The following is a 27,683-nucleotide window of genomic DNA, read 5'->3' as shown; positions in this document are numbered from 1 at the left end:
TTTGTGCAAGGAGAGATTAATTGCTTCTTTTTTGGGGGGGGTCCAAACCAACCCGTCATATCAGTCACAGTCGTGTGGCAGACCCTGTCACTGAAATGATGGGTTGGTTAAAGTGTGCATGTCCTGTTTTGTTTATACAACATAAGGGTGGGTGGGAGGGCCCAAGGACAATTCCATCTTGCACCTCTTTTTTCTTTTCTTTTTCTTTGCATCATGTGCTGATTGGGGAGGGTTTTTTGGAAGGGACATCCTGCGTGACACTGCAGTGCCACTCCTAGATGGGCCCGGTGTTTGTGTCGGCCACTAGGGTCGCTAATCTTACTCACACAGTCAGCTACCTCATTGCGCCTCTTTTTTTCTTTGCGTCATGTGCTGTTTGGGGAGGGTTTTTTGGAAGGGACATCCTGCGTGACACTGCAGTGCCACTCCTAGATGGGCCCGGTGTTTGTGTCGGCCACTAGGGTCGCTAATCTTACTCACACAGTCAGCTACCTCATTGCGCCTCTTTTTTTCTTTGCGTCATGTGCTGTTTGGGGAGGGTTTTTTGGAAGGGACATCCTGCGTGACACTGCAGTGCCACTCCTAGATGGGCCCGGTGTTTGTGTCGGCCACTAGGGTCGCTAATCTTACTCACACAGTCAGCTACCTCATTGCGCCTCTTTTTTTCTTTGCGTCATGTGCTGTTTGGGGAGGGTTTTTTGGAAGGGACATCCTGCGTGACACTGCAGTGCCACTCCTAGATGTGCCCGGTGTTTGTGTCGGCCACTAGGGTCGCTAATCTTACTCACACAGCTACCTCATTGCGCCTCTTTTTTTCTTTGCGTCATGTGCTGTTTGGGGAGGGTTTTTTGGAAGGGCCATCCTGCGTGACACTGCAGTGCCACTCCTAGATGGGCCCGGTGTTTGTGTCGGCCACTAGGGTCGCTAATCTTACTCACACAGCTACCTCATTGCGCCTCTTTTTTTCTTTGCGTCATGTGCTGTTTGGGGAGGGTTTTTTGGAAGGGACATCCTGCGTGACACTGCAGTGCCACTCCTAGATGGGCCCGGTGTTTGTGTCGGCCACTAGGGTCGCTAATCTTACTCACACAGTCAGCTACCTCATTGCGCCTCTTTTTTTCTTTGCGTCATGTGCTGTTTGGGGAGGGTTTTTTGGAAGGGCCATCCTGCGTGACACTGCAGTGACACTCCTAGATGGGCCCGGTGTTTGTGTCGGCCACTAGGGTCGCTAATCTTACTCACACAGCTACCTCATTGCGCCTCTTTTTTTCTTTGCGTCATGTGCTGTTTGGGGAGGGTTTTTTGGAAGGGCCATCCTGCGTGACACTGCAGTGCCACTCCTAGATGGGCCCGGTGTTTGTGTCGGCCACTAGGGTCGCTAATCTTACTCACACAGCTACCTCATTGCGCCTCTTTTTTTCTTTGCATCATGTGCTGTTTGGGGAGGGTTTTTTGGAAGGGACATCCTGCGTGACACTGCAGTGCCACTCCTAGATGGGCCCGGTGTTTGTGTCGGCCACTAGGGTCGCTTATCTTACTCACACAGCGACCTCGGTGCAAATTTTAGGACTAAAAATAATATTGTGAGGTGTAAGGTATTCAGAATAGACTGAAAATGAGTGTAAATTATGGTTTTTGAGGTTAATAATACTTTGGGATCAAAATGACCCCCAAATTCTATGATTTAAGCTGTTTTTTAGTGTTTTTGGAAAAAAACACCCGAATCCAAAACACACCCGAATCCGACAAAAAAAATTCGGTGAGGTTTTGCCAAAACGCGTTCGAACCCAAAACACGGCCGCGGAACCGAACCCAAAACCAAAACACAAAACCCGAAAAATTTCAGGCGCTCATCTCTATTAACAACCCCATTAGAGCTTAATTTAAGATTTCTAAATTCCCTACCAAATAGCCATTCTCACTGTCAGAAGCCCGATTAAGCTTCAGCCTCTAGTACCATCTTTATGCTGATGACACTCAAAAGTATCTCTCCCTCCCTGTCCTGTTGTTCCTCTGTCCTCTAACTAGGGGTCTATGTACTAAGCCTTGGAGAGAGATACAGTGGATGGAGGTAAAGTACCAGACAACCAGATCCTAACTGCCATGTCACAGCCTGGGTATGAAAAATTACAGGAGCTGGTTAGTTGGTACGTTATCTCTGTACACTTTAGCTCTCTCCTCCATACACTTTATCTCTCTCCAAGGGCTATATGTAATAGCCTCAGAGTGGCCAGAGGTGCAGGACTTTCTACCCGTTTTTTTTTTTAAAGTGGCAATCATTTACAAGGCAAAGCCCCAGGCAAGATTTTGGCTGGTGCCTCCTAGTCCTGATGCTAGTTCCTCCTCTGACCCAGCACCTCTCTCCCAGTACAGAATCCATCACCCAGCAACACAGATCACAACAGCATCCAGCAACTCCCATCACCCCTCACCCATAGCAATCCTCATTTTGGTGCCTTGTGCCAGCAAGAGTATTGGCGCTCCCACCTCTCATATTTTAAATAGGCACAGCGCACGCTGAGGACTCATGTCTGAAAAAAGGGTGTGTTCTTGCTGGGAAAAGTTACACCACACAGTAGTGCAACCTTATTAACATTACCTCACACAGTAGTGTACCTTATTCACATTACATCACACAGCAGTGTCCCTTATTCACATTACATCACACAATAGTGTCCCTTATTCACATTACATCACACAGTAGGCGGCGGGGGGGGGGGAGGGAGTTTAGGGTTAGGCTGCGGGGTGGGGGGGGTTAGGGTTGGGCACCACTGGGTGAGGTTAAGTTTAGGCGCAAAGGGGGGGGAGGGTTATGGTTAGGCTGTGGGGAAGGGAGGGCTGAGTTTAGACACTTCCGGGGGAAGGTTTCGGTCAGGCACTAAGAGGGGAGGTTAGGGTTAGGCTGCGGAAAGGGAGGGTTAAGGGATATCGGGGAGGGGGAACAGTTTTACCTCCTCCCTTTAGGGATTTACAGTATACGGATGCCGGCGTCTGTATTCTAACAGCCGGCATCCCGCCAGCCGGGATATCATACTAAATTCCTACACACATAGGAGGTTGTTATGGTAAGAGATCCTTGCTTGTTGTTGCTAGTGTTACGTTAACTGATGTTAGTTGAATTTGACGCTAGGGGTGCGCGTAAAAAGTCAGAGACACTAAGGGTACCATGAACTGAAAAAGTTTGGTAACCACTGGTCTATAGTATAGGTTGTAGGGGAGCGAGTTTAAATATATGAACATTCTGTATCAAACAAATTTAACTCCTACGAATAACCTAAGTGGTCAGAAAAAGGTTAAACATCCTATAATAAATATACATACATATTGTAACCAGTAGGAGGCAGAACTGTGCTTTTTAAGAACACTTTCTCCCACTTTATGGTAAGGCTGCTGTCTCTATTTGCTGGCTGCTGCTCCCTAGTCCATCCAATGACAGAGTGCTCAGATCCACACACACAGCAGACTTCTGGGATCCCTTATGCTGCATGTTGTGGTTACAGACCTAGGAAAATCATATTATATACTACTGCTTTTGTGGCCATGTTTGAGGTGCTGGATAGTAAGGGGAGCTCTAGACAACTGGAAATCCACTCCCCTCCCTCACACTTGCCAATGAGTCAGTGCCGGAACTAGCGAGTGGTGGGCCCAGGTGCAACAATATGCTTTGCCCCCCCTGCCCCCCCACACGTCCTCTAATACCCCCCCCCCACACACGTCCTCTAATACACTAAAGATATGTGAGATCTCCCTACTCCTGACCAGCCTGACATAAAATCACTAACACCTACTCTAATGCCTCCTTCACCCAAAGCAGATCTATGCTAAGTGAATATCTAATAACTATTAAATGAATGTGTCCCTAGTACACAATATGCTGACCAGTGCCTGCATAGAACACAGACTGACCCTGAGTACACAATGGGGGGAATTCAAATGTTTAAAAAGTCGTGGGTCTCTGTGTTTTTTCCTGTCTATTAGATAGGAAAAAACAGACACCCAACTGACTTTTCAAACATTTGAATTCCCCCCAATATGTCTGATTGCCTAAATCTCACAGACTCCCCCCCAGTACACTATTGGCCCCATTTATCAACAATAATTTCTTGTATTAATTACTGTCTTAATACCAGCAGCATATTTGGAAAAACAAATATTCAGCTGGTATTCAGCATTACTTATCTCTCCGGTGAGCAGTCTGCCTCCTCAGTGATGTCCTTTGCGCTGCTGCTGGCAGCCTTATGCTGTAAGCGGTTGCAATCTGTGTAATGCACATGCGCGACAGGCAGTGTGAGCATGTGCATGACAGCTTCATTTGGCGGTTACCCAACAATGCCTGGAAGGCTTTGCTGAAGCCCGAAAGGCAGCAATGGGGATCATACCACTATTGCCATCTAGAAATGATGAGAGAAGTATCAGGGCACACAGCAGTAAAGTTAGTTTATCGCTGTTTGCTGAACACTGAAAGGAGGATATATCCCCTTTAGAGAGTGATAAATGGGGCCCTATACGTAACAGACTGCCCCTCATACACATTTGTCACACAGTGCCCCCCGTACACTATGTGTTACAGGGTGCCCCCCAGTACACTGTCACACAGTGCTCCCCAGTACACTATACAGTGTGTTTTAGAATGCCCCTGTATACCTATGTCACAGTGTGTCAGGGTAGCTCTCCCCCACATTCTGAGGAAGGGGTTAATCACCTGCAGCTCAGGTAGGATCCACACCCTTTCCTTAATAAGGACCAGCTAAGGCATTGGTTCCCAAACTGTGTGCCGTGGCTCCCTGGGGTGCCTCGGGACACTTGCAGGGGTGCCCTGGGTTGGTGGTCAAGGACCAATTCAAATTATTTATGGTCAATATAATAGGCAAAACTAGTGCTGGTGGCTGTCAGTCATACAATATGGGGACAAACAGATGCAAATCTTGTCCCTCACCACACAATTGAGCCTAAGTATGACATATAAATACAATTTACCTAAATAAATATTTATTTCTAAATTTCTCAATAAGAAATTTTTGGCCTAGGGGTGCCATGAAAAAAATTCTGATATTCTAGGGCGCCGTGATTCAAAAAAGTTTGGAAACCACTGAGCTAGGGTATAAAAACCAGGCCAGATGAGTAGGAAAAATTACTTCACAGAAAGGGTAGTGGATAAGTGGACTAGCCTCCCATCAGAGGTGGTAGAGGCTAAGACTGTAGAGCAATTTAAACATGCTTGGGATAGGCATATGAATATCCTTACAAAGAATTAAGGTTCAAAAAGGGTTGAGATTGCCTAAAGGATAAAAAAAAGGGGCAGACTAGATGGGCCAAGTGGTTCTTATCTGCCGTCAAATTCTATGTTTCTATGAGTTAGTAGGGGGCAGGGCCGGACTGGCCATCTGGCACTTCTAGCATATGCTAGAAGGGCCGATGGGCAGGTGGGCTGGTCCGGTCCCCCAGTGAGCCGGATGGCCACGCGCAACGCAGCCTCTGGCTCTCTGGTTTAGCCGCCCCCACCGGTCTTCATGGAAATGGGGACACCCCAGCAAGTGTCGTCATGGTAATGGGGGCGTGTCATGAGTCCACGCCCCCTAGACTCGCAACACACCCCTGTATTACATGACGTGCCCCCCCCCCAGTGATGTGCACACGCCCAACCCCAACCCCCCCCCCCCCGTGACAAGCGCGTGGGCCGAAATGGAGGCCCAGTCCGTTACTGGTATACTGGTAGGGGGGAATGAGGGGAAATCTACACCCTGAAACTGCTGTGAATACGCTGACTGTCTTCAAGTAAGCTGAATTGTTATTTTGAACTGTTGATGGTATCCTTTGTAAGAAGCTATTACAGTGGCTATCTGTCAGCCGGAAATAAAAGCTTACTTGTTTACAATACTTCTGCCTCACATTGGTCGACTGGAACTTACCTGCTACATTGTGGTGTCAGAAGAGGGATAAGTGCGTCCTGTGCAAAGGATCCTGAACAGGCGACCATGGAATCCGTCATGCAACAGATGTTGGACTTCTTTAAACAGAAACAAGCAGTAGGGAATGCTCCAGTATTCCCCAAAATGCAGGCCTCAGATGATGTGGAGGCATTTCTCACAACCATTGAAAGGTTTGCTACCATGCATGTGTGGCCCAAAGAATCCTAGGCCCTACGGATTGCCCCTCTGCTAACAGGGGAGGCCAAAGCTGCATATGCTGCCCTGTCGCTGGAAGATGCAAAAGATTATGACCACGTGAAGGCTGCTGTGGCCGATCGATTTGGCCTTTTTCCAGAAGCATACCCCCGAAAATTCAGGTCTGTTTCCTATGACCCTGATGAGGCCGCGTGTTGTGGCCCAGAAGCTAGCCAGCCTTGCGGTTAAGTGACTCTAACCTGACCAAAATAACTCTGCCCGGCTAGTGGAGTTGATCACCTTGGAACAATTTACTGCTCTCCTTCCTGCCAAGATTACTCGCTGGGTCCAGCTGCATCGGGTTGACACTTTAGACTCTACAGTCCGGCTAGTAGAAAATGCATTGCTGGTGCAGGAAGGTATGGAGAACCTTTCTACTTTAACCACGCCAGAGTCTTCACGTCTGTCCCTGCAGCAACCGTTGTCTCGGGGTAAGGTGTCCCCACGTCGGGATCTGTATAGACGCCAGTCTCCCTCTCAGACGCTGACCTCTGGGAAATTGAGGCCCACAGCTTCTCCCCTCACTATGCATAAAGAGGGTGTTTGGCCGAGAGGTCGTTTTACAGGTAAGACGTTGGCCGCTAGTTTACCGGACATTGGAGGTCCAGAGCTGGTGACTTCCCCAACAACTCCAACGCAGGTTTGTTCCTCATGTGGCCAAGATGGGCACAAACAGTGGCTATGTCCCCAGATGGATTGTTCTTTCTCCGGTGTCTTTACAGCTGTAGAGACCTGTCCTCTCCCACCTAGGATACAGGTACGTGTACAAGTCGGAAATAGACTGGTTGAGGGGTTGGTAGACTTTGGCTCTGCTACTACCCTGATACAAAGGGATATGTTGTCCCCAGAGTTATTGTTGCCCCATGAACTAGTCTGCATTTGTGGTGTACATGGAGATGTTTGGGCCTTTCCTACCACCATGGTCCCTTTGATGATTAGGGGGAAGACTGCCAAATTACGTGTGTGTGTTTGTCCGTGGTTACCAGCCCCTGTGTTAGTAGGTCATGACTGGCCTCACTTCCGGGCCCTTGTTTTGCCAGAGGAACAGGTGCCTGCAGTAACCCTTGGAGAGACATTTCCTTTTTCCCCAGATTTGTTTATGTCCCAAGTACAGGCTCCTAAATCTAAGAAACAAAGGAGAAGGGATCACAGAGACTGGCTTACTCATCATGTTTTGATGGGAGAAAAGATCCCTTCCCATAACAATGCTGATCGTAATGTGCCTGTAAATGTTGATGTGCCTGCTTGTGCTAATGTGCCTATTAATGATGAACCTGTAAATGCTAATGTGCCTATTAATCCTGATGAACCTATCAATACTATTGTGCCTAGAAGTGATGAGATCCAGCTAAATAGTATTAATGAAGAGCTCTTGTCACTTCCCCTTGCGCCTCAGCCTGGTTTAAGAAAGGCTCAACAGGAAGATCCTGCTTTAAAAAGGGCCTTTGAAAATGTTCTTTTGGTGGATGGTGTCATGTTGTCACATGTAACAAAGTTAAAAAAAATATCCCATTTTTGTGTTGCTTGGAGAGATTTTATATCGTCTGGACAAGCACAAACAAACGGGGGAGGTGATGCGACAGTTGGTGGTCCCAGGCCCTTTCAGAAAACAGGTATTGTTTTTGGCTCATGCAGTTCCCTGGGGTGGTCATTTGGTACGTGATAAGATGGTGGAGATAATATCCTCCCGGTTCTTTTGGCCAGGTGTTTATGCTGAAAGCTCTCGGTTTTGTGCTGCTTGTGTCAAAAAACAGCGGTAAACCGACGTCTCCTGCTCCACTGATACCTCTTTGCAATTGTAGGGGTCCCTTTTGCAAAAATAGGGTTTGATTTAGTGGATCTGATTGAACCACCATCTAAAGGTTATAAATTCATTTTAGTTGTAGTGGATTATGCTACACGTTATCCAGAGTCATTTCCCTCGAGGGTTGCCACAGCCAAACAGGTTGAGATTAAATTGTTGGACCTGTTTTCCAGGGTTGGGTTACCTACAGAAATCCTTATGGACCAGGGAACAAACTTTATGTCCAAATGAATGCAGGGGGTGTTAAAGTTTTTAAAAATTAAATCTGTCAGAATCTCAGTATATCATCCCCAAACTGATAGCTTCAATTGTACATTAAAATCCATGTTAAAGAAGTTTATGGAGACAGAAAAAATGTGGGATGAGCTTCTTCCCTATTTGTTTGCAATCATTGAAGTTCCCCAGGCTTCAACTGACTTTGCCCCTTTTGAGCTTCTGTATGGGAGGGAGCCATGTGGTGTTCTTGATCTTTTGCATAAGGGGAAGAACAGCTAATAGAGGGCGACAGTGTCCTTCAATATGTGGTTCAGATGCGTAATCGCATGGACCTAATAGATCAATTGGCCCGGGAGAATTTGGCAAATGCCCAGGAGGCTCAAAAACTTCTCTATAATTGCAATGCCCGAACTAGAGTTTTTTTCACCATATGATAAAGACCTTTTGTTGCTGCTTACTCAGGGTAGTAAGCTACTAGCAAAGTGGCAGGGACCATTTGAAGTGATTAGAAAGGTTGGGGATGTAAATTACATGGTCTCTCAACCTGACTCCCGTTGAGGTAGGCAGATCTATCATGTTAATCAGTATTTTTTTGTAGAACCTGCTAGTGGCCATACTGACATTGGTCCACAGGTTCCCCAGTTGGAAGGGGTTGCTTCTCCCCTTGAACCTCTAGATTTAGACAGTTTGAAACCTCCCTTGGGGAACCTTCTTAAAGAGTTCACAGATGTTTTTTTTTTTTCAGATAAACCAGGGAGAATCAATTTAGTCTTACATGATATCATAACCCCACCAGGGGTAGTTGTTAGACAAAGACCTTATAGACTTCCAAAGGGGAAACAAGCACAAGTAATTAAGGAAGTACAAGAGATGTTGAAATTAGGGGTACTTGCGGAGTCATTTAGAGACTGGTGTAGCCCTATTGTGTTGGTCCTTAAGCCAGACGGTTCTATAAGGTTTTGCGTAGACTTACAAAAAGTTAATGCTGTCTCAAAATTTGATGCCTACCCAATGCCAAGGGTCGACTATCTCCTTGATTAGGTTCAGCCAGATATATTTCTACCCTTGACCTCAAAAAGGAGTATTGGCAGACTGAGTTGTTGGAGAAAGCTAAGAAGAAGACTCCACTCGCTAGGCCTTTTCCAGTTAAAAACAATGTCCTTCTGCCTGCATAGTGCCCCAGCCTCTTTTCAGAGGTTAATGGACCGGGTGCTTCATCCTCATCAAAATGATGCTGCAGCCTATTTGGACGATATTGTTATATATAGTCAGCATTGGAGTGCCCATGTTAACACGCTTAGGGCTGTTCTTCAGTCTTTGCACAAAGCAAGTTTAACTGCTAATTTAAGGAAATGTGTGCTGGGTAAAAATAAAACTAACTACGTAGGTTATGTATTGGGCAATGGGTGTCTCAATGGGTGTCTGAAGCCTCTTGTGAGTAAGGTACAGGCCCTAGCTGATGCCCCAGTTCCAACTACCAAAAAAGAGTTGAGATCCTTCTTGGGTTTGGCATGCTATTACAAAAGGTTTTTGCCTGACTTTTCTACCTTAGTGACTCCATTAACAGATCGTTTGCAATGCACCGGCTGCACCGCCGCTAGTTCCGCCTCTGTTATAAATATCCAATAACATATTAATAAAGTTTTATTATTGCACTCTTGATTAAGGTACTTTCATTATTGTATTATATTATATTGTATTATTTTTCTGGCGAAATCCTCTTGATTATTTCTAAAAGATATAAATATTTAATAAATCACTTGAGGATCTTGGTGTTTTTGTAAAGGTGGGTACACACTGATCGATATATCGGTCGTTCTCTTGAACGGCCGATATATCGCGGGTCCGTCGGCCAATGTGTATGGGCGATACGTCTGTGAGCTCCGTCGTTCACAGACGTATTGCGTCGTCCCCACAGCACAGCCGACGCCCAATATATCTACCGATATATTGGCGCGTCGCTGTGTGTATACGGGCAGACGGCCGACCGCCTGTACACATGCTGCGGCAGCCGGCGGTGATTGACAGATGAACTGGTGCCCACCCAGTTCATGACGTCAGTCCCGACGGATCGGGCAGTGGGGCAGATGTATTAACCTGGAGAAGGCATAAGGAAGTTATAAACCAGTGATATGTGCAAGGTGATAAATGCACCAGACAATCAGATCCTAACTGTTAATTTACATATTGGAGCAGATTGGCTGGTGCGTATATCACCTTGCACCTATCACTGGTTTATCACTTCCTTATGCCTTCTCCAGGTTAATACATCTACCCCAGTGTGTATGCACAACACACTGCCCGATCCGTCCATAGATATATCTGCCGATCAATTGATCGGCAGATATATCTACCAGTGTGTACCCACCTTAAGACTTGAATGTTTTACTTGTATTAGTCAATCACTTACAGCTTTACATTAAGAATTCAATTACAGTCAAATTAATTTTTTCACAGTTTAGTTAACATGTAAGAAACTCACTCACAAGGTGAAATGCTGCTTTGTGCAGAAATAAACATTTAATGCAGGCTTAAATATTATCAGAAGTACAGTATGTTGTATAGATGGTGAAATAGATGCAATAATTATATCTTCATTTGTTCTTTTTTACGGGAACCCTTAAGCTAAATAAGCTGTTCTATTACTTAATAAATCCCCTTGCAAAGCACAGATAAGGATTCCATGACTGAAGTGGAGAATGGAGGGTAGAAATGGAATCTAAACCAGATGGAGTTGGAACCAGTGAGGCCTGTTGCAAGGTGAGAGGAAGACAGTTCAGGAAAAGGTCATGATGCATGACATGGTATTGCTTTACACTTTACACTTATGAGCCACTTGCAAGTGCGATGCTAAAGTTGAACAATAACCTGAGGGCTCGTATTTACACTGGGAAAATGGCCAGTAAATGTCCGAAACCATTACACGCTATAGGCATATTTTTTCTCTTGCATTTTTCAGATTTTATCCAAGTATTTTGTGCATTCTGCATTTACGAGTACAATATATTATAATGGCAGTACACATTAACACATGAGCGCTCATAAATGCTGTTCCCTAAAATATTAAATGCAGTGTTAGTATGTTAGAGCACAATAGTTTTAATTACACCATTATCTCACTTTTGTTCTATTATTAAATTCACCTTTCATGCATTTTATTAATGTACGGAAAGGCCATTAATAGCGGATAGGTGTGATCGAGGTCAAAGGTCAACATACAAGGGACTTCCTATCAAGCGTCATGAATCTGTGCTGTAACTGTTTATACAATGTATGCTCTAAATGTGAGGGAGGCACCATTTCATGACTTCTGTGCAGCTTGTTTAAAGTGAATTCCGTTTCACATATGCAGCAGAAACATGCAGAGCTCCATAAGCCAGTCCTCCAGCAGTGTCTGAGTTGATCAGTGGCTTGGAACTGATAGTATGGATGGACATATGCTGACGGGTTGGGATCGCATTGCCGGCTGCCGGGATCCCCACAGTCAGCATACCCCTGGGATCCCGGCAGCAGAATGCTGGCGGGGAAGGGGGGGAGGGAGGGGTTGCGAGCGCAAAAAAGCCCATTGTGGGCTCATCATGTCGATGCCGGGATCCCGATCGCCTGTCATATGACCGCATTCCATGCTGACTGTTAAACATTTTCCCATATTTCCTTTAGAAACAAGTGATTTTACACCAAAACAGTATGGTATAGCTCTGCTTTTCCAAAACCGGTACATTAATTCCAAGCATTAACAGCATAAACATCTGCAAAGAAAACAGACAACAATTAGAAATCATCTATGAAATGTCCCGCTATGAGCAGTCCAAAAATTCCACCAATAATATTCTAACACATCCTACACAGGTACATAAAATCAAGCACATAGCCGCGTGCAAGCTCCATAGGCAAACATTAGCAGCAGAAAAGCTGAGAAGCTTAGTGACTTTCCACGTGGCACTGACTTAAGATGGCAACTCAGTTTGCCAAATCTCTGCTCTGCTAGAGTCAACTGTAAGTGTCGTTATTCTGACTGGAAATGTCTAGAAGCAACAACAGCTCAGCTAGAAAGAGCAAGGCCATACAGGTTCACAGAAATTGGCCGCTGAGATCCAAAGCACGTCCTGTGCCAAAATCCTTAGGTTGCAAGTTGCAGCTCTCACTAACGAGTTTGACATTGCCTCGGATGCAGCGTCAGCAAAAGAACTGTTCTCTGGCAGCTTTAAGGATTGGGTTTCCATGTCCAAGCATCTGTACACTGCCTCAAATCACCAAGAGCCAGGCCTTATTGCCTAACATCAGTACCTTACCTTTTTAACGTTGTTTAGGCTGAATGGATTACAGTCTGTACATATGGGTGTGACGTTAGGGTGTTCACATACTGTGGCTATTTAGCATATATTTCACATTGTTTATCATATGTATGTAATACATCTATAGCTTTAGTGGTAACACATACTCACTGTAGGTGCAAGATCTGTGTTTTCTCCACTTCTAATTTTCCCACAGAAACAATACAGCATGTAAATGGCACATTTAAACACTCATACCTTGCCTAAACTATGGGTGACAAAGAGAAACTTTTGCTTCTATCAGAACAGCTGCAACGGCTATGAATAGATTTTACAAGAATTAATGTGCAAATGTGATAGAGACTGTGAAAGAAAATAATGAGCATGAAATAAGAATCACAGGTTCAAACTCGGCCTGTTACATCTTGACCTTCAGCTACAGTATCTCTGCGTCATCTGGACACAGAACAGCATAATAACTTGTAATAAATAATGGAAGAGCTTTGCTGTGATAATGCTACAGTCTGTGTAAGCTATGCCTGTTGGTGTAATTGGTGTGGGACCATTTAGCATGGGCTAAATTTGGTGGCATTTTCGTTTGAAAATCATCAGCAAATGGTTTTCTCCAAATTAACATAGGAATAAATATGCTAAGTACAGAAAAGAACAAATACAGAAATAGGGGCCGATGCAGAGGTCAGCGTACATCTGCACAGCTTTCCTTATGTGTTTTAGCACCGGGAATGATCCATACCTAAGTGTACAGAGTACGAGCGATGTTGAGTCATATGCAATTCCCTTGTATATCTTACAAGTGATGGTTCATAAGTGGGGATGCAGTCATTATGTTGACATTTACAATAGTTTATCATAATGATTTTAAAAAGTTTGGGAACCGCTGGTCTACAGTATGTTCATTAACTGAAAGAATTCCATATTTCTGGCCACTAACAAATTCAACAGACACTGCAGTATGTAAAACTATTTGTGATCAACTCTACTGTGCAATGACTTCTCCAGCCCAGAACCCATGCTGGGATATTAATGTATGCAATGTGGCCAAATGTAGCAGGTAGGTTTCAGATGACGACTTGGAGACTGATGTAAGTATGCTTTTATCCCAGCACAGTGGCAGAGCCAGTGCAATGGCTTCTTACACAGGAATGCCAATAGCAATTCAGGACAATAAAATACAGCTTACATGGAATAGCATTTACAGGAGTAAAGTATCCACATGCAAGTTAGGGTGTGTACTGTGGTATTAAGCTACTGGAGAGGTTCATACTAGAGATGAGCGGGTTCGGTTTCTCTGAATCCGAACCCGCCCGAACTTCATGTTTTTTTTCACGGGTCCGAGCGACTCGGATCTTCCCGCCTTGCTCGGTTAACCCGAGCGCGCCCGAACGTCATCATGACGCTGTCGGATTCTCGCGAGGCTCGGATTCTATCGCGAGACTCGGATTCTATATAAGGAGCCGCGCGTCGCCGCCATTTTCACACGTGCATTGAGATTGATAGGGAGAGGACGTGGCTGGCGTCCTCTCCATTTAGATTAGGGTTGAGAGAGAGAGAGAGAGAGATTGACCTGAGGCTGTGATACTGTAGAAGAGAGTGCAGAGTTTAGTGACTGACGACCACAGTGACCACCAGACAGTGCAGTTGTTTGTTTTATTTAATATATCCGTTCTCTGCCTGAAAAAAACGATACACACAGTGACTCAGTCACATACCATATCTGTGTGCACTGCTCAGCCCAGTGTGCTGCATCAATGTATATATATATCTGACTGTGCTCAGCTCACACAGCTTATAATTGTGGGGGAGACTGGGGAGCACTGCAGTGCCAGTTATAGGTTATAGCAGGAGCCAGGAGTACATAATATTATATTAAAATTAAACAGTGCACACTTTTGCTGCAGGAGTGCCACTGCCAGTGTGACTAGTGACCAGTGACCTGACCACCAGTATATATAATATTAGTAGTATACTATCTCTTTATCAACCAGTCTATATTAGCAGCAGACACAGTACAGTGCGGTAGTTCACGGCTGTGGCTACCTCTGTGTCGGCACTCGGCAGCCCGTCCATAATTGTATATACCACCTAACCGTGGTTTTTTTTTCTTTCTTTATAGTCATACTAGTTACGAGTATACTATCTCTTTATCAACCAGTCTATATTAGCAGCAGACACAGTACAGTGCGGTAGTTCACGGCTGTGGCTACCTCTGTGTCGGCACTCGGCAGCCCGTCCATAATTGTATATACCACCTAACCGTGGTTTTTTTTTCTTTCTTTATACATACATACTAGTTACGAGTATACTATCTCTTTATCAACCAGTCTATATTAGCAGCAGACACAGTACAGTGCGGTAGTTCACGGCTGTGGCTACCTCTGTGTCGGCACTCGGCAGCCCGTCCATAATTGTATATACCACCTAACCGTGGTTTTTTTTTCTTTCTTTATACATACATACTAGTTACGAGTATACTATCTCTTTATCAACCAGTCTATATATTAGCAGCAGACACAGTACAGTGCGGTAGTTCACGGCTGTGGCTACCTCTGTGTCGGCACTCGGCAGCCCGTCCATAATTGTATATACCACCTAACCGTGGTTTTTTTTTCTTTCTTTATACATACATACTAGTTACGAGTATACTATCTCTTTATCAACCAGTCTATATATTAGCAGCAGACACAGTACAGTGCGGTAGTTCACGGCTGTGGCTACCTCTGTGTCGGCACTCGGCAGCCCGTCCATAATTGTATATACCACCTAACCGTGGTTTTTTTTTCTTTCTTTATACATACATACTAGTTACGAGTATACTATCTCTTTATCAACCAGTCTATATATTAGCAGCAGACACAGTACAGTGCGGTAGTTCACGGCTGTGGCTACCTCTGTGTCGGCACTCGGCAGCCCGTCCATAATTGTATATACCACCTAACCGTGGTTTTTTTTTCTTTCTTTATACATACATACTAGTTACGAGTATACTATCTCTTTATCAACCAGTCTATATATTAGCAGCAGACACAGTACAGTGCGGTAGTTCACGGCTGTGGCTACCTCTGTGTCGGCACTCGGCAGCCCGTCCATAATTGTATACACCACCTAACCGTGGTTTTTTTTTCTTTCTTTATACATACATACTAGTTACGAGTATACTATCTCTTTATCAACCAGTCTATATATTAGCAGCAGACACAGTACAGTGCGGTAGTTCACGGCTGTGGCTACCTCTGTGTCGGCACTCGGCAGCCCGTCCATAATTGTATACACCACCTAACCGTGGTTTTTTTTTCTTTCTTTATAGTCATACTAGTTACGAGTATACTATCTCTTTATCAACCAGTCTATATTAGCAGCAGACACAGTACAGTGCGGTAGTTCACGGCTGTGGCTACCTCTGTGTCGGCACTCGGCAGCCCGTCCATAATTGTATATACCACCTAACCGTGGTTTTTTTTTCTTTCTTTATACATACATACTAGTTACGAGTATACTATCTCTTTATCAACCAGTCTATATTAGCAGCAGACACAGTACAGTGCGGTAGTTCACGGCTGTGGCTACCTCTGTGTCGGCACTCGGCAGCCCGTCCATAATTGTATATACCACCTAACCGTGGTTTTTTTTTCTTTCTTTATACATACATACTAGTTACGAGTATACTATCTCTTTATCAACCAGTCTATATATTAGCAGCAGACACAGTACAGTGCGGTAGTTCACGGCTGTGGCTACCTCTGTGTCGGCACTCGGCAGCCCGTCCATAATTGTATATACCACCTAACCGTGGTTTTTTTTTCTTCTTTATACATACATACTACTACGACATCTCTTTATCAACCTGTCTATATTAGCAGCAGACACAGTACAGTACGGTAGTTCACGGCTGTGGCTACCTCTGTGTCTGCACTCGGCAGGCAGTCCGTCCATAATTGTATACCACCTAACCGTGGTTTTTTTTTCTTTCTTCTTTATACATACATAGTTACATAGACATCTCTTTATCAACCAGTCTATATTAGCAGCAGACACAGTACAGTACGGTAGTTCACGGCTGTGGCTACCTCTGTGTCTGCACTCGGCAGGCAGTCCGTCCATAATTGTATACCACCTAACCGTGGTTTTTTTTTCTTTCTTCTTTAAACATACATAGTTACATAGACATCTCTTTATCAACCAGTCTATATTAGCAGCAGACACAGTACAGTACGGTAGTTCACGGCTGTGGCTACCTCTGTGTCTGCACTCGGCAGGCAGTCCATAATTGTATACTAGTATCCATCTCCATTGTTTACCTGAGGTGCCTTTTAGTTGTGCCTATTAAAATATGGAGAACAAAAATGTTGAGGTTCCAAAATTAGGGAAAGATCAAGATCCACTTCCACCTCGTGCTGAAGCTGCTGCCACTAGTCATGGCCGAGACGATGAAATGCCAGCAACGTCGTCTGCCAAGGCCGATGCCCAATGTCATAGTACAGAGCATGTCAAATCCAAAACACCAAATATCAGAAAAAAAAGGACTCCAAAACCTAAAATAAAATTGTCGGAGGAGAAGCGTAAACTTGCCAATATGCCATTTACGACACGGAGTGGCAAGGAACGGCTGAGGCCCTGGCCTATGTTCATGGCTAGTGGTTCAGCTTCACATGAGGATGGAAGCACTCAGCCTCTCGCAAGAAAAATGAAAAGACTCAAGCTGGCAAAAGCAGCACAGCAAAGAACTGTGCATTCTTCGAAATCCCAAATCCACAAGGAGAGTCCAATTGTGTCGGTTGCGATGCCTGACCTTCCCAACACTGGACGTGAAGAGCATGCGCCTTCCACCATTTGCACGCCCCCTGCAAGTGCTGGAAGGAGCACCCGCAGTCCAGTTCCTGATAGTCAGATTGAAGATGTCAGTGTTGAAGTACACCAGGATGAGGAGGATATGGGTGTTGCTGGCGCTGGGGAGGAAATTGACCAGGAGGATTCTGATGGTGAGGTGGTTTGTTTAAGTCAGGCACCCGGGGAGACACCTGTTGTCCGTGGGAGGAATATGGCCGTTGACATGCCAGGTGAAAATACCAAAAAAATCAGCTCTTCGGTGTGGAGGTATTTCACCAGAAATGCGGACAACAGGTGTCAAGCCGTGTGTTCCCTTTGTCAAGCTGTAATAAGTAGGGGTAAGGACGTTAACCACCTCGGAACATCCTCCCTTATACGTCACCTGCAGCGCATTCATAATAAGTCAGTGACAAGTTCAAAAACTTTGGGTGACAGCGGAAGCAGTCCACTGACCAGTAAATCCCTTCCTCTTGTAACCAAGCTCACGCAAACCACCCCACCAACTCCCTCAGTGTCAATTTCCTCCTTCCCCAGGAATGCCAATAGTCCTGCAGGCCATGTCACTGGCAATTCTGACGATTCCTCTCCTGCCTGGGATTCCTCCGATGCATCCTTGCGTGTAACGCCTACTGCTGCTGGCGCTGCTGTTGTTGCTGCTGGGAGTCGATGGTCATCCCAGAGGGGAAGTCGTAAGCCCACTTGTACTACTTCCAGTAAGCAATTGACTGTTCAACAGTCCTTTGCGAGGAAGATGAAATATCACAGCAGTCATCCTGCTGCAAAGCGGATAACTGAGGCCTTGACAACTATGTTGGTGTTAGACGTGCGTCCGGTATCCGCCGTTAGTTCACAGGGAACTAGACAATTTATTGAGGCAGTGTGCCCCCGTTACCAAATACCATCTAGGTTCCACTTCTCTAGGCAGGCGATACCGAGAATGTACACGGACGTCAGAAAGACTCACCAGTGTCCAAAAAAATGCAGTTGTACCCAATGTCCACTTAACCACGGACATGTGGACAAGTGGAGCTGGGCAGGGTCAGGACTATATGACTGTGACAGCCCACTGGGTAGATGTATGGACTCCCGCCGCAAGAACAGCAGCGGCGGCACCAGTAGCAGCATCTCGCAAACGCCAACTCTTTCCTAGGCAGGCTACGCTTTGTATCACCGGTTTCCAGAATACGCACACAGCTGAAAACCTCTTACGGCAACTGAGGAAGATCATCGCGGAATGGCTTACCCCAATTGGACTCTCCTGTGGATTTGTGGCATCGGACAACGCCAGCAATATTGTGTGTGCATTAAATATGGGCAAATTCCAGCACGTCCCATGTTTTGCACATACCTTGAATTTGGTGGTGCAGAATTTTTTAAAAAACGACAGGGGCGTGCAAGAGATGCTGTCGGTGGCCAGAAGAATTGCGGGACACTTTCGGCGTACAGGCACCACGTACAAAAGACTGGAGCACCACCAAAAACTACTGAACCTGCCCTGCCATCATCTGAAGCAAGAAGTGGTAACGAGGTGGAATTCAACCCTCTATATGCTTCAGAGGTTGGAGGAGCAGCAAAAGGCCATTCAAGCCTATACAATTGAGCACGATATAGTAGGTGGAATGCACCTGTCTCAGGCGCAGTGGAGAATGATTTCAACGTTGTGCAAGGTTCTGATGCCCTTTGAACTTGCCACACGTGAAGTCAGTTCAGACACTGCCAGCCTGAGTCAGGTCATTCCCCTCATCAGGCTTTTGCAGAAGAAGCTGGAGACATTGAAGGAGGAGCTAACACGGAGCGATTCCGCTAGGCATGTGGGACTTGTGGATGGAGCCCTTAATTCGCTTAACAAGGATTCACGGGTGGTCAATCTGTTGAAATCAGAGCACTACATTTTGGCCACCGTGCTCGATCCTAGATTTAAAGCCTACCTTGGATCTCTCTTTCCGGGAGACACAAGTCTGCTGGGGTTGAAAGACCTGCTGGTGACAAAATTGTCAAGTCAAGCGGAACGCGACCTGTCAACATCTCCTCCTTCACATTCTCCCGCAACTGGGGGTGCGAGGAAAAGGCTCAGAATTCCGAGCCCACCCGCTGGCGGTGATGCAGGGCAGTCTGGAGCGACTGCTGATGCTGACATCTGGTCCGGACTGAAGGACCTGACAACGATTACGGACATGTCGTCTACTGTCACTGCATATGATTCTCTCAACATTGATAGAATGGTGGAGGATTATATGAGTGACCGCATCCAAGTAGGCACGTCACACAGTCCGTACTTATACTGGCAGGAAAAAGAGGCAATTTGGAGGCCCTTGCACAAACTGGCTTTATTCTACCTAAGTTGCCCTCCCACAAGTGTGTACTCCGAAAGAGTGTTTAGTGCCGCCGCTCACCTTGTCAGCAATCGGCGTACGAGGTTACATCCAGAAAATGTGGAGAAGATGATGTTCATTAAAATGAATTATAATCAATTCCTCCGCGGAGACATTGACCAGCAGCAATTGCCTCCACAAAGTACACAGGGAGCTGAGATGGTGGATTCCAGTGGGGACGAATTGATAATCTGTGAGGAGGGGGATGTACACGGTGATATATCGGAGGGTGATGATGAGGTGGACATCTTGCCTCTGTAGAGCCAGTTTGTGCAAGGAGAGATTAATTGCTTCTTTTTTGGGGGGGGTCCAAACCAACCCGTCATATCAGTCACAGTCGTGTGGCAGACCCTGTCACTGAAATGATGGGTTGGTTAAAGTGTGCATGTCCTGTTTTGTTTATACAACATAAGGGTGGGTGGGAGGGCCCAAGGACAATTCCATCTTGCACCTCTTTTTTCTTTTCTTTTTCTTTGCATCATGTGCTGATTGGGGAGGGTTTTTTGGAAGGGACATCCTGCGTGACACTGCAGTGCCACTCCTAAATGGGCCCGGTGTTTGTGTCGGCCACTAGGGTCGCTAATCTTACTCACACAGTCAGCTACCTCATTGCGCCTCTTTTTTTCTTTGCGTCATGTGCTGTTTGGGGAGGGTTTTTTGGAAGGGACATCCTGCGTGACACTGCAGTGCCACTCCTAGATGGGCCCGGTGTTTGTGTCGGCCACTAGGGTCGCTAATCTTACTCACACAGCTACCTCATTGCGCCTCTTTTTTTCTTTGCGTCATGTGCTGTTTGGGGAGGGTTTTTTGGAAGGGACATCCTGCGTGACACTGCAGTGCCACTCCTAGATGGGCCCGGTGTTTGTGTCGGCCACTAGGGTCGCTAATCTTACTCACACAGCTACCTCATTGCGCCTCTTTTTTTCTTTGCGTCATGTGCTGTTTGGGGAGGGTTTTTTGGAAGGGCCATCCTGCGTGACACTGCAGTGCCACTCCTAGATGGGCCCGGTGTTTGTGTCGGCCACTAGGGTCGCTAATCTTACTCACACAGCTACCTCATTGCGCCACTTTTTTTCTTTGCGTCATGTGCTGTTTGGGGAGGGTTTTTTGGAAGGGACATCCTGCGTGACACTGCAGTGCCACTCCTAGATGGGCCCGGTGTTTGTGTCGGCCACTAGGGTCGCTTATCTTACTCACACAGCGACCTCGGTGCAAATTTTAGGACTAAAAATAATATTGTGAGGTGTGAGGTATTCAGAATAGACTGAAAATGAGTGTAAATTATGGTTTTTGAGGTTAATAATACTTTGGGATCAAAATGACCCCCAAATTCTATGATTTAAGCTGTTTTTTAGTGTTTTTTGAAAAAAACACCCGAATCCAAAACACACCCGAATCCGACAAAAAAAATTCGGTGAGGTTTTGCCAAAACGCGTTCGAACCCAAAACACGGCCGCGGAACCGAACCCAAAACCAAAACACAAAACCCGAAAAATTTCAGGCGCTCATCTCTAGTTCATACCCTTCTACTGTATCTCACACAGACTGACTCACATAATCAGGTTTTTATGCCATAGCTAAAGGAGCAAACCATGGGGGTTATTCAGTATGGATTGCAAATTCTGCTAAAAAGCAGAGTTTGCAATACCTTTTTTTGCATGCTGTGAGCTGCCCATCGCAGGGCAAAGCTGCCCAGTATGCTAAATGGCGGGCACCAGCTGCGACTGCAATTTACATTGTGGTCGCAGTAAATTGTGGACAACCACCTGCAGCCACAGCTAGGCGGCGTATCCAGGTGGTCAGCCGCCATTTTTCCTGTCAGAGCGGCTGAGTGTGACGTCATGCAGCCAACCCGAAAATGCCACCATCCCAGTCGTTTTCTTCGCGCCACCCCCGCAAAGCTCCATCGCCGCCCGCCCTGCAAACGCCTGTCAATCAGGCAGAGGCGTTCACACCCACTGTGACACGAACACTTTCGGTGGCCATGCACGCACATGACGGAAACTGCGCGTGCACACTGCTGCCGAGGATGGGGCGACCTGAATAACCCCCTATGATCCAATGTTTTGTTTAGGGTATTGGAGAACAAACACTTTTATATGTATGAATAGATAGATGGTTCGTATATGGAATTTTGAAATTACTGAAAGCCCAAAACTTTGCACTTGCCCCGTATACGCTCAGAAAAGATGTTTAGTTTGGCAAAATTAAATATATACTTTTTTAATATTTTTATCCTGTTTTGCATTTTAGACAGTTTTTAGTTTAGCTTAGTAATTATGTCAAATAACATAAACAGTATTCTTATAATGAAAGTGTCATTAGGTGTTTACAAGCAAATTTTCTTCCCAGGTTAGCAACTGATGATACATTCAAGCTATAAATGCACATTTCACGTTATATTGTACAGTGTAAGCCTAATGTGTTAAATCAACATTGTCTGCTGCTGTCATGGTTGCTGCACTTCATCTAGTATTATTTGCAAACACATATAACTTATGTCAACTTTTTGTGATGTTGTATCTTCAATGTTTTATCATAATCTTTAATCTTATAATTATATAATCAATTTCACAAATTATGTTATCCACCAGTAGTATTTTATCCTAATATAAACAATCCTAACTTTACTACAGTGTTCAGATGGGTACACATGAACCTGGAAGGCTGGACTGTAAGCAGCGCTGCTTCCAGGGGCGTTTTATTCAGTCGGTGCTCAACAGTGGCAGTGTCGTACTGGGGCATGGGGGGCCCACTGGGGAAAGCAGTGGTGGGGCCCATGTAACATATGTATAATTCAATTGCTCAGTCTGGAACCTAGGGGGTAATTCTGAGTTGATCGCAGCAGGAACTTTGTTAGCAGTTGGGCAAAACCATGGGGGTAATTCCGAGTTGATCGCAGCAGGAAATTTTTTAGCTGTTGGGCAAAACCATGTGCACTGCAGGGGGGGCAGATATAACATTTGTAGAGAGAGTTAGATTTGGGTGCGTTATTTTGTTTCTGTGTAAGGTAAATACTGGCTGCTTTATTTTTACACTGCAATTTAGATTGCAGATTGAACACGCCACACCCAAATCTATCTCTCTCTGTACATGTTATATCTGCCTCCCCTGCAGTGCACATGGTTTTGCCCAACTGCTAACAAAAATCCTGCTGCGATCAACTTGGAATTACCCCTCACGTGCACTGCAGGGGAGACAGATATAACATGTGGCGTATAAGTTCTGTATCTGTAGGCATTCTATCTGCTCTATATGAAAAGGTCATGGTTTGGTTACTCCATGACACTTCCCAATTTCCCGGCTTTCGGGGATTGGAAATGTTAAAACATATTAGGGACTTATCCACATGATATTGGTGGAGCTTCAAACTAGGAGGACTGGAGATATTAAACCTCCTGTCCACCGGTCTCCCACCCTTTAGCTCAAGTACCTCCCCTACCGTTAAAGGAAATGGTACTAGCCCTGATTTGCTGTGACCTTGAGGTACTTGAGAGCATACCCAACAATCTGTTTGATTTAACACACTACCCACTAAGGAGTGATAGTCACTCAATGGATGCCGGTCCATGTGGATATTAAAACTGGATTGGCATTTCTTGATGCACCCATCCTCAACTACATTGTCACAGAGTCTACAGATACAGTTCTCTTTTCAGCTAACAATCCTTCACAATGTTTACAAATAACATGGCTGCTAGATCGTTTCCGGTACTCGCCTTTGCTTGGTGATTGTGTTGCTATTGGAAATTTACACCTCCGTCTCAGTCATCAGAAACCCATTCTGGATCCTTTCTCGACCTCACTGGTACTCTCGCCGGAACAGACTGCTCTGGTCAACATCATGGTCAACAGGAAAATCCGTATCACAGTCTCTTGGGGCAAGTCCATCTTACAGGAGGAGAAAAGGAGAAATTTGTAATGGGGGTACAGGAAAACAGTTTGAGGGGGAGAGAAACTTGTTACGATAATTAGTTCTCTAGTCTTGTTGTTCTTCTTGTTCTGCTGTCATCTCAAAGGTGCTGTCTCTCAGTCTTCTAAACATTCTGGTGATACAATATTTCTTCTAGCTCAGCGCTCTTTCTGTAAGGAGCAAAAATCTTGCATTACCATTTGTCTAACTAATGTGTGACATACCATCTTTAAAACATGAGAACATGAGAAAGAAGAGAGAGAGAAAAACAACAAGAGAGAGAGAGAGAGAACCGTTCGTATATATATGCATCACATAAATCAACAATAAACAACAGAAAAAAAACATTTTTCAAACACTTTAAAACATTGTCAGATCATCAGGCTGTCATATCTACATGTCCAATGGTTTCCTTGCGCAGTCCCTCCCACCAGCACCTCCATACCCCACCCTCTGTATCTGGCCAGGATACATTGATGCGGATAGGTCATGCTGGGGTTTGGTAGACTTCTGCAAAGACCAAGCAGATATGCAATGTTTGAGTCCTACCAATAATCGTCAGAGATGGGGAGAGAAAAAGAAACATTTCACAGATACATTTACAACGTTTCACCCGGTCATTCCTGTGTCTTCAGGGAATGACCTCCCAATTTATTAACTATAACCTCAGGCTTACCATCAGTCCTAATGATCACCTTTCCTGACTATATATTATGGGTGTGGCCCAAAATTCTTCCTATATGATCCCTGATTATAATTTGGTGTGTTATAATTTTGCTCATTTCTCTGTCTAGGGGGTCTGACTTTATGTGGGCTGTTACAGTTGCCGGCATATAGCCCTTCTCTTCTACAAAGATAACAAATCCTTGGCTTCCTCCATGTGCTAGGGGCCTGGGGTTTAGGTCGACTTGATGCCTCCTCTAGTGCTTGAATGCTCATTACCATCAACCGCTCTCCCTGCGCTTCCCTGGTTCTTTGGATATTGCGGTCATGCTCGATAGCGGACTCTCTTAATGCAGCCACCGAGATACCTCTCCAGTGAGGTATAGATGTTTGTACCCTGACTCTTAGTGTGTCTTTTAAGCCGTCCATTAATACGGACACAGCTACTTCTCTGTGGTGTACATTAGTTTCAATGTCATCTATACCAGTGTACCTAGCCATATCCTGCAGAGCCCGGTGAAAATACTCTGGTGTGGATTCACCTTCTTTTTGTCTTATTGTAAAGATTTTATTCCACTTTACTACTGCAGGAAAATATACTCCTAACTGTAGATTGATTCTTTTTACATTATCTTGGTTATACTTGTCTGTTAGTGGTACTTCCTCATCTAGCTTACAATCAGCAATAAATTTCAATGAATCAACAGCGGGGGGTAAGCATGCCCTCAAAACTGTCCTCCAATCTTTGTTATTTGGCTCTGCAGTATTTCCTAGCTCTCTAATATACTTTTGACAAGCAACTAAGTCTTTCCTGGGATCAGGAAATTCAGACAGAATTGTTCTTAATTCTGTTCGGGAAAAGGGGCAGTACATGGCGATGTTCCTGACAGGAGTGGCTCCTGTAGTGTCAGTTTTCCCATTTGGTACTGCAATTACCCTGACAGGATTAAGTCCAGTAACGTCATTCTGAATTGATTCTACGATATGAGGTACATTTGTTTGTGCGTGATGTATAACACCATACGTACCTGTGGACACGACCTCACCTGACCCTCCGTTAGGGGGTTTGATTACAGTCTTTACCGATTTGGTCGCGTCCACCTGGATGTCTTGTGTGATGGCTGCTGGAAAAGGTGCCGACATCGTGCTGGGCTCACTTTCTTGTTGGTGATCCTGAGGAAAGTTTAACATGGGGTGCGACTTGCATGGGTTAATAGTTGTACATTTAACACTTTCATTTTTATAAACCTTATTACGTTTGTTACTCTCATCCTTAATACAGTTGCTAAGTGCATTTTTATTGTACAACATTGTGCCTTTCTCCGCAACCATAATCCTCTCCATTGCCATGCCTCTCCTCTCAAGATGAAAGTCAGGTATGTAAGTTAAATTTCTTTGCCTTTCACTTTCCTGTTGCCATAACTGCAAACAATCATCATGTTTAACCCGTTGTCTCCAGGATTTTATGAGACAGATCTTCCGCCTTAAATTATGCAATACCTCTGAGTCAAAACTACCTATCCCGGGAAATGGTGCTTTATCCCCCACAGTCATTCGTGTCCATTCGTCACAAAAGGTCTCAGTGTGGGGACCATATCTCCCCCACATTACTAACCGAGCAGACCCTCGGGGTCTGCAAGCCACTGCAGTCTGAACCCTGACTGCTGAACGTCCCTGTGTTGTGCACTTGGCTGCCATTGTGGAAATGCACCAAACACAGTCTACGGTGGGAGTTTTCCAAGCTCTTCCACCAGCTTCTTCTGCTCCGGGTATCTCCGGTCCGCCTTCTAGCAGACACGTGTAGCCGTTGCAGGCCCTACCTCTAGAGATTTTCCTGAGAAAATTCCCTTCCTTTTTCTTTACACAAATCACGCTTGCATGTGCTTCCCACAACACGTATGAGGGCAATTTACCTCGTATCACGTTGCGTTATTGGTCACACCTACAACCGTGCGGTCCAATCGTACCACTTATAGACACTTGTTGCCCATAAATGGTAGGATCATTGGAGTCTCCCTACTGTGCTCCAAAACAGCCAGAGCGTAATACAACGAAAACTTTATCACACTCTGTCGCACGTTTTCACTTAGACCGTGCTCATCACGTTTCACAAAGACCACCAAGATCACTCAGTTCACCAAGCGAGATTCAATACACTCATACCGTTTTCAACCCACTATCATTCTATAGTTTTCTGATCAGAAAAATCATTTCCCGTAATCTGATAGTTCTCCCCAGAGGCGTTACAGTAAAGTAAGGTATTTAAACTAAGTTTTGGAAACTGAAATCAATTTGTGCTATTATCGCGTGGCTATATTATACCGCCCCCACTAAAACAATGCTATTGTGCGATTTGAGTTTCGGTGGGCGTACCCAGACGCTCCGTTGCGTAATATACGCTGCGTGCGTCGGCCTTTGTGTTGCGTTCACGAGTCTCAGCCTTTTGTTAGAGACACGTGTACGCTGGCCACAAAAATACAATTAGCACGTTTATCAATGTAGATGATCTTTAACTGTAATCATCTACCAAGCACCACACAGGTCTTTCCTTGTATCCTTAGGCTGAGCTGTGTGCGTGCTTTGCAATTTATCCCTTAATGTATTACTTTTACTCTTTAACTACCAATAGCAACAAATCTTTCTCAGCACGTTATCAATTGTGAAATGGCAAACAGGAGAGTGATATGAAAATACACGAAAAAGAAATGCAGCTATATGCGTGTGTAAGCAAAACAGAAATAAACAGTTTTTAAAAGACACTAGCGTTTTGTTCTTACCTCCGGTTCCGGATTCCCTCAGCACCCTTTACTAAGCGAAGCAGACGCTTATCCAGACAGCACTACGAGGAATATGATCTCCCGCCCTTTGCTGATGGATAATGTCTGCTGAAATTACCTAGTACAGATATGTGAAGGACGGACGAGCCGCCAATTGATAAAGCTAAATATTTATCTTACTTAAAACCCTTTAAGAGGTCTAAGAACACTGTACGCTATTGACGTATGGATTACCGTAAGGGTACGCACGTTGCGTAACAATCGCTTAGCCGTAGTCGAGACGCTCAAGCGTCACGTTCGCTCACGGCCAAGAGATCACAGGCAGGCACGCTATTGGCTGCCGACTAACGTAATGATTCGCTATTAGCGTAGCGGACGCTCGGGACCACGAGGAGATCACCAGCGGCGCAGATGCTCACAATGTTAAACCTTTATAACTATACCATAAAACAGTGTATTATGCAGTAAACCTTGGTGTAGTGATAGAGTGTAAATGTAACACAGTGTAACCTTATTAACTTAAAAGCTGTTCGAGCGTCTCCAACGCTCTGAGAATACTTAGAAATATAAGAAATACACAGATACCGGGCTTAGGGTCTAACGCCTTATATGAATGTTATACTTGCAAAAGAATAATACAATACAAGTCATACAC

General features: G+C 45.1%; 1 long non-coding RNA gene across 1 annotated transcript in view; it reads right to left on the bottom strand.

The window, feature by feature from the left end:
• Positions 1-10,697: 10,697 nt before the first annotated feature.
• Positions 10,698-27,683, bottom strand: part of LOC134935407 (uncharacterized) — a 119,134-nt gene continuing 102,148 nt past the window's right edge. The window contains exon 3 of the long non-coding RNA XR_010180116.1: positions 10,698-11,933. This is a non-coding gene — a long non-coding RNA (uncharacterized LOC134935407). The remainder of the gene's footprint in view (positions 11,934-27,683) is intronic.

This window comes from Pseudophryne corroboree, chromosome 6 (assembly GCF_028390025.1).
Source record: "Pseudophryne corroboree isolate aPseCor3 chromosome 6, aPseCor3.hap2, whole genome shotgun sequence".
Classification (NCBI taxonomy): domain Eukaryota; kingdom Metazoa; phylum Chordata; class Amphibia; order Anura; family Myobatrachidae; genus Pseudophryne; species Pseudophryne corroboree.
The sequence above is the reverse complement of the archived record's forward strand: the minus strand, read 5'-3'. Positions and strand labels throughout refer to the sequence as shown.